General features: G+C 39.5%; 1 pseudogene; it reads left to right on the forward strand.

The window, feature by feature from the left end:
• Nucleotides 1–1,132: 1,132 nt before the first annotated feature.
• On the forward strand, nt 1,133–8,524 carry LOC145522437 (heterogeneous nuclear ribonucleoprotein A1-like; annotated as a pseudogene).
• The last annotated feature ends 4,933 nt before the right edge of the window (nt 8,525–13,457 follow it).

Consider the following 13,457-nt stretch of genomic DNA (forward strand, 5'->3'; position numbering starts at 1 on the left):
TATCTAACTCATGTTCACCTGTGTAAAGAATATTAAATGTACACATTTTGTTGAACATATCAGGAGTCCTATGTGTTTTATAAATACTTATGTCTGTAGAAGCCTTTTTTAAGACCTGAAAGCATCTAATAACTTGTATAAGGTAATGGAATAAGAAAAATTAAACAGCCTATATTACCAATATATTAGAACTACTCCAGTAACAGTTATTTGAAATCTTGATGTCATTTTAGAAATCTAAGAAGGCTACTTGTTTGCTTGGACAAGACCCAAACAGGTAAGCAGGTATATGGAAAGTATTTGGGTAAGAGAAAGTGGGCATGAAGATATACTTTCAAGTATCATACACTGAGACTAAATATTTGCTTTTACTCTATGATTTCTGTTATCTTCCCTGTCTATGAGTAGTTGAATGGGAGAGGCTACTTCTTTCCAAGGCTGAGAATTTAGTTTTGGTCAAAATAAGAGACAGACTAAAACCTCTTGCTTATTTGAAAGAGTATAACATCAGCTTTAAGATGTCTTTTGAAAATGATGAGCACTGAAGCCATGTTGCACAGATATATTTATAGGAAAAAAAATTGAGAGGAGATTTATGAACTTCTGATAGATGACCACGAAATTTTCAATGGTATACAACCTAAAGTCTTTGACTGAAACGTGCATCACATAAGATAGTTGATGAACAGGGAGAAAGTAGAAAGAAGACGTGTAGAATGGGCTAGAAACTGGCCAAGAATTTAATATGAATATAATCATTTCTAGACTGTAACAGTAATGATCATGATGATTTTAAACTAATCAAAGGAGAATCTAATATGTGTTTCTAGGCATTGGATTAACACCTTTAATATGGATTAACTATTTTAATCTTCTCAATAATATTCACTAATTTTCTATTTTTACCCACATTTTATAAGGAGTTGCTTGACATAATGTGGGTAAAAAGTTATTTGTCTACAGATACCACAGGGAATAAATGCCTGATGCAGTGCTCACATACAGATATTACTGACAAAAAAAAAAAATTAGCTTTTGTGTCCATGATTGTCATTAAGGTTTCATTTTTAAGTGCACATAGCAGAATTACATTGTACCTTGATCAAACTCACCTTTGGGTACAGTTGATGAAATGTTCTACTCCTGTTCAGTAAGTAATTCTGATAAAAATTCCGTTCAGCGTTCAAGTGCTCATCTCCTGCAGATGACTTTCAAAAGTGTCCACAATTCGGGCAATTCCAAACACAGCAGCTCTGGGCTCCAGAGAAGAATGAATTTGGGTCTTCGCTGGATGCTTGATATATTCTCCAAAGACCACACCCACTTCCTCCAAATGATAGAGTTATCAACCGTGGGCAAATGGTTAGGTGCACATGATTAGATTTTTGCAGAATTGAAAACACATCTGGATGTCAATGGCTGGAGTTAAACTTTTGAAACTTCTGAATCCAATTGCCATAATCCAATCACTTGTAAAAACTCACACCTTGAGTTGACACTCATAATCCATGAAGTTGTTTGAAAAATAAATGAACTGCCCACATATGAATTTCATATCTCCATTTAATTAGCTATACTATACTCCTAATTGCAGCTACCCACCATCACCCACTAGATTTGGATATCTGTCTGAATTTACTTGCATTCATTTCTTGATATTTCTTCAGAAAGAGGAGCTCTCCCCATTCCCTTGTTCACCCAGGGGCACTCAAGCTCCCCAGTAATACCATTTACTGCTCTGGATGAGATCTCATTTTAGTCTTTGATGGATATTCTCAACCTTATCTGAACTAAAATATTCTCAAATTTTTTTTCTTTTTCTACAGTTCTTCATGAAATTCTTCCCTCTAAAGAATATTTTTTTTGTGGTTACACAGTATTGCTGTTTTTCCTTCTGTCTATAACTTGACAGTAGCTGTTGGTGGTTCTTCTCTAAGACTCTGTCCCTTCTGCTCATTCCCTGAATATGATGTCATTCTATCTCATTCTATTATTTAAAATGTGTGCACAATTAAAATAATGATGTTAGGTTGTGGAGTTAATGATTATGTCATAGTTTTGTACACTATGTGATTGACTAAAAGCAACCACAGAAAATTTATGAAATAAATATAACATTGTCTGCTAAGTTTGGGCAACGATCTCTTAAGGTTTTCTTTATTTTGACTGTGTTTGCCATCTATTCCTCAAAACATTTTCCTATTTAATCAGTGATGGGCCTTCATTCAGGCCAGGAAATTAGACAAGAGAATTTTTTTTTTTTTTTTAATTTTATAAATTTATTTATTTTAGTTGGGGGCTAATTACTTTACAATATTGTAATAGTTTTTGCCATACATTGACATGAATCAGCCATGGGTTTACATGTGTTCCCCTTCCTGGACCCCCCACCCACCACCCTCCCCATCCCATCCTTCTGGATCATCCCATTGCCCCGGCCCTGAGCCCTTGTCACATGCATCGAACATGGAATGGTGCTCTGTTTCACATATGACAATACACATGTCTCAATGCCATTCTCCCAGAACGTCCCACCCTCACCTTCTCCCTCAGAGTCCATAAAATTGTTCCATGCATCTGTTAGACAAGAGAATTTACTTATTTTTTATTTTAAAATTTTTATTGAAATATCCTTGATTTACAATGTTGAGTAAGTTTCAGGTGTACAGCATGGTGAATCAGTTATAAAAATACACATATCCACTCTTTTTCTTTTATGTTCTTTTACTATATAGGTCATTAAGTACTGACTAGAGTTCTCTATGTTCCAGAGTAGTCATTATTAATTATTTATTTTATATATAGTAATGGCTACATGCTAATCCTCATCTCCCACCATCTTTACTTGGGGTCTGGTAATAAAACATTTGTTTTCTACATCTGTGTCTCTGTTTTCTAAATACCCTCATTTGTCCCATAATTTTAGACTCCACATATGGTCAGTATCATAGGATATTTGTCTTTCTTTTCTGACTCAGGGGCTTCTCTTTGCAGGTCGCCCTGGACAAAGCAGCCCCCTTGGGGCCTCGCCCCCGGAGAGGAGCAGGTCTGCAGAGGCGGGGAGCCCTCAGGGTGGAGATTCCCCAGAGTTGCTTCCGAGAGCTCGGGAGGAGGCCCAACCCCAACTCCCCGCGATCCCCGCAGGTTTCCTGCTCCTGCACCCTGGTTTCCACACTGACTCTCACCGAGACCCGCACGTGGTGTCCGCAAACCTGACTTTTCTGACAGTCGCTCTCCTGAGCCAGCGTCCTAACGGACGGCTAGGATTCCGGACACTTCTAGGCGTTGCTGACCAGAAGATTCGGGGAGCTCATTGGAGCCGCCGGTGCCCCAGGCGGGTGACACCGGGGGCCGCTCTGAACAGGCAGCTCACGGCCTCCGAATGCCCTACTTGGCCTGGACACTTCTGACCGGGGCAGAGCCAGAGTCTTCCCCGAACCCCGCGGAGTCCAGCATGTAGGATCCTAGGCCTCCCGCGCGGAGACCCTGGGACCCGCAGTCTCCAGAGCGGTCACGGGATCCTGACTCCAGCGGGGACCCCCGCGGGTGCGGGAGGAGCCCACTGATCTCTGCCGGCCCGGAGCTCAGCGCCTCCTCCAGAGCAGGCTCTCCTGGAGACTCACCCTTCTCTGAGAAGACTGGTGTCTCTGGAAGGAGGTGGCTCCGGCCAGCGAGGCCAAAACAGCACAGTAGCAGCTCCCTCGGACGCCAAAAGGACCATCTCCAGGTGATGACCTGAACCTGAGTCACGGCTAGAACTGGTTGTCTCCAGTCCTCTGGGGTCGGAGGGTCTTGAGGGCCGCCCTCTGCTCTCACTGGGCCCCGGAGGCCGCAGACTTTGGGGCTCCAGGTGTTCTATGTGGGGAGCAGAAGCCTTTATTTCTATCTTTGACTCAGTGCTTTTCTGTAGCATAACTTACATTGTTTACTTGGTACGTTTATTGTTTTTTTTTTAATTCTAATTCACACAAAGAAGTATACAAATTATAAATCTATTTACAAAAAGCATACAATATCATAAATTCATTAAAAATGAAACTAGACTTGTTTATTGGAGAAGACAATGGCAACCCACTCCAGTGTTCTTGCCTGGAGAATCCCAGGGATGGAGGAGCCTGTCTATGGGATCGCACAGAGTCCGACACGGCTGAAGCAGCAGACTTGTTTATAGAATTCAAGAATCGGTCAGTTATTCATACAGAAAAAAAGATGTCTAAGATCTCCTGTAGAATTGTCCTCCGTGTGTAAAATCCTGACTGTGTTTCTGTAAGTCATGAATCTGAGTATCTGTGATATAAGGACAACTGTAACTGCCCAGAAATATAATGAGTGGGAAACGGTGTTTGTGGAAAGGGCAGCTGCTGCTGCTGCTAAGTCGCTTCAGTCGTGTCCGACTCTGTGTGACCCCATAGACGGCAGCCCACCAGGCTCCGCCATCCCTGGGATTCTCCAGGCAAGAACACTGGAGTGGGTTGCCAGTGGAAAGGGCAGAGGGGGCATTAAAGACAGGAAATCCAAGGAACACGGAGGGGCTGAGCTACAGCTAGCGCTTAACTAGAGGTAGGAAAAACTCCACAACCTGAAGTAATTCTGTAAGTTGGACAGGCTTTTCCTGTCCAACAAAAGATGAGTCAGACTTGGCAAAAACATTAGGGATACATTGCACTTTGGACATTGTCTGCCCTGAGCATTATGAGGCAAACATTTCTCTTTCTTCAGCTTTTTGTGGAAAGGGCAGAGGGGGCATTTGAAGAGAGGAAAGCCAAGGACCGTGTTGGGACTGAGCTACAACTCTGAGCAGCTGTAGCTACGTTGCGTCTAGAATAAACTTCAGAACCTGAAGTAACTCTATTAAGTTGGGAAGTTTTTCCTGTCCAAGAAAAGATGAGTCCCACAGACTTAGTAGAAACTTTAGGGAGATCACTGCACTTTGGACATTGTCTACCGAGAGCATTTTGAGGTAAATATTTCTACTTCCTAAGAAGCAGAATGATTCCCTTTAATATCTGGGTAACTGAAGGAACAAGTACATGTTTGCACTGTCTCCTGTCTTGCGGGAATTGTGGCATAAAGTGAAACAAACAGCAAAAGAACAGCAGAACCTGGAGAATTCTCCTGATAATCAGCAGTTCTGACATCCACTATCTTCTGTGTCCAGTGCACTAAGGCTGGTCCTTAAAAATTAAATATTAAAAATACTAACAATAAGACTCTAATTTGTAACAGATCCAAATGCAAAGATAGAGCAAATATTTCCTCTCAGGAATTAAAGGTAATCATAGAAAGAAAGAAACTATTTGCTGGGAAGGAAAAGATTCATACCCCACAAATATTATCCCATCACTGAATATTATACCCAACTATTAATTTTTCTTTGTTTTTCAAAATCTCATTTTCTCAGTATTATTAATAGCACCAAGGAAAGCAGAGCATCTGGGTGAGAGAGAATGAAATGTTCTTCTCTACAGTATTTTATTGGTGTACATGAGTGTGTATGTGTATGACTGTGAAATGTGTGTTTGTGTATATGTATGGAACATTATGAAAAGATTTGAGAACTGCCTATAATATTTGATTTGACCAATAATATTTTGTGATATAAGTCTCAAAAAATGGATGTGTTTTAAATATTCCCTTCTACAATAGAAAAGTTAAAGATGAATGATCATACTGTGGTTACTATAATTCACTTAGAATTCTGCTGAAGAACTGTGGAAATATAAATATGCAGTAAAACCTATTCTATATTTCCAAAAAAGATAAACAGAAGTTTACTTCCCTTTAGCAGCAAACATAAAAACACATGGAAAAGTGGTTGTATAAGTAGTACCCAGAATCCTCAATTATATATATATATGGGTACTACTTTTACAACTACTTTTCTATGTGTTTTTATGTTTGCTGCTAAAGGGAAGTAAACTTCTGCTTATATATATTTAAGGAGAAGGCAATGGCAGCCCACTTCAGTACTTTTGCCTGGAAAATCCCATGGATGGAGGAGCCTGGTAGGCTGCAGTCCATGGAGATGCTCAGAGTCGGACACGACTGAGTGACTTAACTTTCACTTTTCACTTTCATGCATTGGAGAAGGAAATGGCAACCCACTCCAGTGTTCTTGCCTGGAGAATCCCAGGGACGGGGGAGCCTGGTGGGCTGCCGTCTATGGGGTGGCACAGAGTCGGACACGATTGAAGCGACTTAGCAGCAGCAGCGTATATATCTAAAATTTATTTTTTAATTGAAGAATAATTGCTTTACAGAATTTTGTTGTTTTCTGTAAACATCAACATGAATCAGCCATAGGTCCCCTTCCTCTTGATCTCAATTATATTTTGAGCAGTGTTTTCATAAGTGACAATTTCCATAGAGTCACAGTGAGAAGAGAAAAGAGGTAGAATTGAGTGATGTGGTGTGTATTTTCTACTCAAGGGGTAACATGTAGTTTCTTGTACTAGAGTCAAGATCTTATCATCTTAAATATATTCGTTAATATTTTCTCTACTAGGCTATAAACTTCACAGTATAGGTATCAGTGCATAAAATAAGTTAGTATAGCATTAAATGATTACATGGAAGTTGCTATTTTTCTTATTATTGTTAGAACCCAAGTCTCACAACCTTGCTGCCTCATGTTTGGGTGCTGAGGGAGACACCGAAAAGAGGGTCAAGAAAATGAAGAGCTAGCCGCTATCAATTAGGTCACCATTTTTATCAAGCTTCCTGGGTCTCCCACAATAAATGACCCCAAATGGGGTGGCTTAAAACCAGTGTATTCTCTGACAGTTCTGGAGGCTGGAAATCAAGTTGTTGGCAGGGCCATACTCCTTCCAAAGGCCCTAGAAAAATTTGTCTTTTGTCTCTTCCAGTGTCTGATGGTTCTTGGGCATTCCTCAAATTACGACACTTTAACTCTAATCACTGCCTCTTCACATGACCCTTTTTGCTCCATCTAGAATGCCCCTCTTCTTTCTCTGATCAGGACATCTGTCCGCAGATTTAGGACCTACTCTCTACGCTGGAAAGTCTCATCTTGACATCCTCAACATAATTACATCTGCAAAGACTGTTTCTAACACAAGGCACATTCAGAGGTACTGGCTGTTGGGATTTGGATATAATTGGCGAGGGGATAAAGTCACATTTAATTCATTCCTTCATCCAACAGAATGAGAAAATGTCATAAAATCATGAGGTCTCAAAATTTGCTGGAGAAAGTAAAATTCTCAATTTTTTTCTTTGCTTCATGTGTAGATGATAGGCAATAGGGAGAGATACTGTTAAAGCAAGATTCCAGATTTGCCAGGTTCTGTCCAATGAATTCCTTAGAATTTTTTTCAAAATGAGAATTACTGGGTCAGAGGCAAATATACTTCTTAAGAATTTGCATGCATATTATCAAAACATTCTCTATTAACTTCATACAAACCTATCAGAAATATGTAAGGGTATACATTTTTTACTATCGTTAATACTGGATATTGGCAGATACATTGGTTAGGTTACTCCTTTCTGCCCGTGGACGCCACGGTGTAAGCATCGTTGACGTCACCGCCTTTCCACTGCCATCGGGTCTAAGTCAGAGTATCCCAAAGAGCCCAGACAGCTGTGGGAGCACTTCATCGGAGGATTGAGCTTGGACACAACCTATGAGCATCTAAGGAGCCATTGTAAGCCATGGAGAATGCTCACAGGCTGTGTGGTAATAAGGGATCCAAACACCAAACACTACAGAGGCTTCGGGTTTGTCACACATGTCGCAGGGGAGGAGGCAGATGCGGCCGTGAAGGCAAGGCCACACAAGGTGGGCCGAAGAGTTGTGGGACCAGACAGGGCCATCTCCAGGGAAGATTCTCAGAGACGTAGTGCCCACCTAACTGTTTAACAGATTTTTGTTCCTGGAGTTAAAGAAGACACCGAAGAATATCACCTGAGAGAGTGTTTTGAACAGCATAGGAACTTTGAAATGATTGAAATCATGACTGACCAAGGCAGTGGCAAAAAGAGAGGCTTTGCTTTTGTAAACTTTGATGACCATGACAAGATCGTCATTCAGAAATATGGCACTGTGAATGGGCACAACTGTGAAGTGAGAGAAGCCCTATCTAAGCAAGAGATGGCTCGGGCTTCATCCAGCCAAAGAGGTTGAACTGGTTCTGGGAACTTTGGTGGTGGCACTGGAGGTAGTTTTGGTGGGAATGACAGCTTTGGCCATGAAGGAAGCTTCAGTGGTCAAGGTGGCTTTGGTGGCAGCTGTGGTGGTGGTGGATATGGTGGCAGTGGGTATGGTTATAATGGATTTGTTAATGATAGAAACAAGTTTGGAGGTAACGGAAGCCACAATGATTTTGGCAGTTACAACACTCAGTCTTCAAATTTTGGACCCATGAAAGGAGGAGACTTTGGAGGCAGACGTTCTGGCCCCTATGGTGGTAGAGGCCAATACTTTCCAAAACCATGAAACCAAGGTGGCTATGGCAGTGTCAAAGGTTTTAATCTTTGGATTAAAGGAGAGCCAGAGAAGTGACAGGGAAGCTACAGTTTACAACAGATTTGTGAACTCGGCCAAGCACAGTGGTGGCAGGGCCTAGCTGCTGCAAAGAAGGCATATTTTAGACAATACTCATGTATATGAGCAAAAACTTCGAGGACTGTACTTGTGACTTATTGTATAGCAGATTATTTTACTTTCTGTTCTGTGGAAAGTGTAAAGCATTCCAACAAAGACTTTTAATGTAGTTGTTTTTGCACCCATGCTGTGGATTGCTAAATGTCTGGTCATGACACTGAATAAATGTGTCTTTTTTTTTTTAATGTGCTGTGTAAAGTTAGTCAACTCTGAAGCCATTTTGGTAAACTACCCAACAGCGTGAAGTTAGAATTCCTTCAGGGTGATGCCAGGTTCCATTTGAAATTTATTTGCAACCTGCTTTGGCAGAGAAGTTGTTTTCCTCAGAAACTTAGTGTAGTTGAACTGACAGTTTCTGTGTTATGATCTGGAGTTCATCTTTAAAAGGGTCATCAATGCAAAGTCATGGAGTCTTTTTTTGGTTATTAATGATTGCTGGCACATCCTGTGCCATATGTATAACTTGAATTATGGGGCCAGATAAAGTTAAAAACTGGAATGAAGCTTGTGTGTCATTCATTATCATGTGTAATCAATACAACATTTAATACCCTCTTAAATAATATTGGGTATTATCCTTTTAAAATATTTGCCAACTTAATAGTTTAATAATGTTTAATCACTCATAATAATTTAGTTGCTAATTTATTGACTTTCTAAAGGAATTGAATAATCTTCATTAATGTATTGGAAGTTTTTTATGTTCAGTGATAGCAAATGTGCTAAAATTTAATATGAATTTGGTATTATAAATATAAAATGCAACATTTATTGATTCCCTTAATTAATTATCATGGGTGATACAATAGCATATTAAAACTAATTAGAACTGTAGACCTCTGTAAACTATTTATGTGTATGTTATGTATGTAATAAAAAGAGTTGCTCTTTTTCAAGAGCAATTCTTTCTCATTATCAAAAGATTACAAAATATATCTATAAAGATTAAACATTTATTTTTTAAAAATCCCAAAATGAACTGCCATGGAAATCTCTAAGAAGTTTAACAACCCAATATATATTTCTGTGCATGATTTCAGCTTTGCCTGTGCAAATCCATAAGTAAAAGTATATATCCAAAATGATGCCATAGTTATTGTTTAAGGCTAATATATCACTGACTTAGTTTTTCCAAATAATATTTTTTGTTAGATGTATCACAATTACTAGCTGTAAAGTCTATTTATATATAAGTTTTGTAATAGTGGAAGTCAAATTAAAAAAAAGGTATGAAGTCTGATATTGTCAAACATTCTTTGGTCTAATAAGAAATTATTTCAAGCTAGATATGAAACAGAGCAGGACCCTATGGTCCTTGCCCCCCACGATGTCCTCTGCCTGTCTTCTGCCGGTGGATAACATTAGTCAAAGAATAAGTTTAATCAGAGAAATACTGAAACAAAGGAAAACAGTCAAAGGAGACAAAATAATAGTAATGTAGTCATGAAGCACCTTCAGTTCTTTCTCAAGGGCTGTAGATAATAGTCTAAGCCATATCTTGTGAGCTGAAACCCAGGTGGAACCCAGACTGCACCCAAGACATGAGCTGCACAATCCTAAGAATTGACCACAAAGAAATGAGGACAAGTGGACGCTGGAACTGAAGATTAACTGTTCCTAAAACAACTAAGATGGTGTTGGTCAGACCACTGATGACTAATTTGAAGATGACTGTCAAAAATGACTATGCTATTTATGCATAAAGGACCCAATCCCTCCCCCTCAGTTGCTGACATTTGAAATAAGGCCAGTTTTCCACCAACCTGGCCTGTTTACTGGCTTTTGAGTGGCAAGCAGCTGGACTCACAAACTCCTTTCGTTAACACATCTACATTTGACCATGTTGGGTTCAATCAAAGAGCTTTCAACAAAAATACCTGGATTTTTAAAAATGCAATGTTCATATTTAATCATTCTAAAATCAGCATTAAATCAACAATGGATGCCAGAATTTGGAGCTTCTGTTTCTCAATTTCCCAAAATAATCCACAATAACTATTCATATTTTGATGTATTCTATTCAGTGGTAGAAACTGATTAAAACTTAAGAGATTTCAATGGCCATTCTAAATGTGACCTGTTAGTAGATCCTAGATTATGTGCAAAAAAAAAGGACAGAAATTATCAATACATGGAAGGATGCATATTCAAATACCTTACTAAAGTATAATCAAATATGAAGGGAATTAGAGTACAATGTGAGACCTTCAAAATCAAACACAAATGGGTTTTCATTATAAAAATCAATAATGAGAATAAACCAACTCTAGGGTACTGGCTAGTGCATTGTTTATAGAGAATAAGAAGGGTGTTAATCCAGCCAGTGCTCATTTGGTTTATCTAAGGGAACTCTAGGAATCTAATCAAGGAGAGGCTTCAAGGATCCTGATAGTCAGGCATCTCAGAAGTACTGTTCTTCCTGATCAGAGATGTTCTGAGTTGGCTGGGCCATGAAAAACTCTGAAAGTGCAGGTGCTGACCCCTTGAGAGAGCTTAGAACTCCTGCCCTGATGGGGTTGATTTTCTTCCTAGCCTACAATTTCCTGGTGTGTAAAGAGTTCTAAGTAGAAGGATTCATATTTATTTCCCATAAAAATGAAAAAGAATAATTTCAATTCACCAGTAGCAGGCTTAAGAATTTCTCAAGCAAGTGAAAAAACCTCATTCTTAAAAAATCATATAATTACCTTCAGTTCACACTGGAACTATAGACTTACAATATCTTGAAATTTTTGAAATTTGTAAATGAACATGAATGATTCTGCTAACTTATGATTTCCATGGTGTAAAAGTCAAATGTGACTTTCTGGATGGGAAATCCTAGATAGATAGTTTTTCCATTTGGCATGATACCTAGAATTTGATTGAGAGACTGTGCTGTAGAACAAGAAGAGTAATATTTTTTCAGGAAAGATTGGGACTTCCATCTTTAAACTTTCTAATGGATATCCAGAAACTGAGAATGGCCCTGAAAACATAGCATTGATGACACACCAAATACTTGAAAGGAGAGGAAATTCTGCACTCACTCTGACAAAGAAGTGGGAATTTTGATTAACTTCAGTCATATATTTTGAAGTACAATATACTAGAAGGCAGGCTTCCCTGATGGCTCAGTGGTAAAGAATCCACCTGCCAATGCAGGAGGCTCAGTTCAGATCCCCGAGTTGGGAAGATCCCCTGCAGGAAGACATGTGAACGCAGTCCAGTGTTCTTGCCTGGAGAATCCCATGGACAGAGGAGCCTGGAGGGCTACAGTCCATTGGGTGGCAAAAGAGTTGGAGAGAACTTAGCAACTAAAGAACAGCAATGATATTAGACGGCACTGTTTGCTGATTTATTGATTCATTTAAGTTTATTTAGCTGCCCCATGTCTTCTTTGTGGCATGAGGCATCTTTGCTGAGGCATGCAAACTCTTAGGGGCCACAGAGGAACTCTCATTCTTGGCAGGTGACCCCTTGGTTGTGGAATGTGGGATCCAGTTTCCTGTTGAACCATGGGATGGATGCTGGCCTCCTCCATGGGGAGCACAGTCTTAGCTCCTAGATTTTTTCCAGGGAAGTCCCAGAACTGGTTTTACTTTTGACTTGTAATTTATATGTTTTCAAATGTGAAAACACATTTGATAATATAGTCAATCTGATAAGGTTGGGAATATATTACTGTATTAGCAAAGAAATGGATTCCTCTGATGTTAAGGTCACTTAAATTCAAGGATGTCAGTGTCAAAGAAGAGAGAAACTTCAATTGTTAGCATTCTCAGGACTAAAAGTTGTAGTTAAACAAAGATTAATGTAAAGCTAATGAATTATTTTTATTAGGGATAGAGGGTTTTTGAAATAGAATAACATAGAACATTGACCATAACTAATTTTGTTTAGTGTAGATACAGTGTGTGTGTGGTGTGTCATTGTTTCTCAGGTTGCTCTATCAGAGGTGGTAAGAAGATTCTTCTTGTGAGAGAGTACAGGAGACACATGCAGAGAAGGGCTTCCCCTGCCAGTGCCTGAAGTACCTGTACCTCCTCCATAGGTCAGTGTTCTATTGATGTCTGCTTATATCTGTGATCCTTTGATGAGACATACGTTTTTGTTATCCTTATATCTCTACAAAAATAGAGAGTACTTGTCTTATTGTATACAATTTTAATATGCCTCAATACCTTTTTGCCTTTTCATACTAAAAAAGATATTAAGGCTTATTAAATAAAATAAAAAATAGTCAATCATAAATTAGGAAATCAACTTTGAATATTCATTAAAAGGACTGATGCTGAAGCTGAAGCTCCAATACTTTGGCCACCCAATGTGAAGAACTGACTCATTGGAAAAGACCCCGATGCTGGGAAAGATTGAGAGCAGGGGGAGAAGGGGGTGATGGAGGATGAGATGGTTGGATGGCATCACTGACTCAATGGATATGAGTTTGAGAAAACTCTGGGAGACAGTGATAGGCAGGGAAGCCTGGCGTTCTGCAGTCCATGGGGTCCCAAACAGTCAGACATGGCTGAGCAACTGAAAAACAACAGTGCCTTAATAGAAATCATGTCTACCGACCTTGTGTGTGTGCATGTGCTAGTCACTTCAGGCCCTATGGACTGTAGCCTGCCAGGCTCCTCTGTTCTTGGGAGTCTCTAAGAGTCCATTCCAAGCCAGAGATTGACCCTCTGTAACTTTTGTCTCTGGCATTGTTAGGTGGCTTCTTTACCACTAATGCTACCTGAAATACCAGAAATGAAATATTGAGCCGTTTAACTCTTTGACCCTTATGTACACTTGTTGACGCATCTCTTCCCTTCATCTTCCTATCATACTTCTATTATATATTTGT

The sequence above is a fragment of the Giraffa tippelskirchi genome, chromosome 10, assembly GCF_054371585.1.
Source record: "Giraffa tippelskirchi isolate mGirTip1 chromosome 10, T2T-mGirTip1v1.2.pri, whole genome shotgun sequence".
Taxonomy (NCBI): Eukaryota; Metazoa; Chordata; class Mammalia; order Artiodactyla; family Giraffidae; genus Giraffa; species Giraffa tippelskirchi.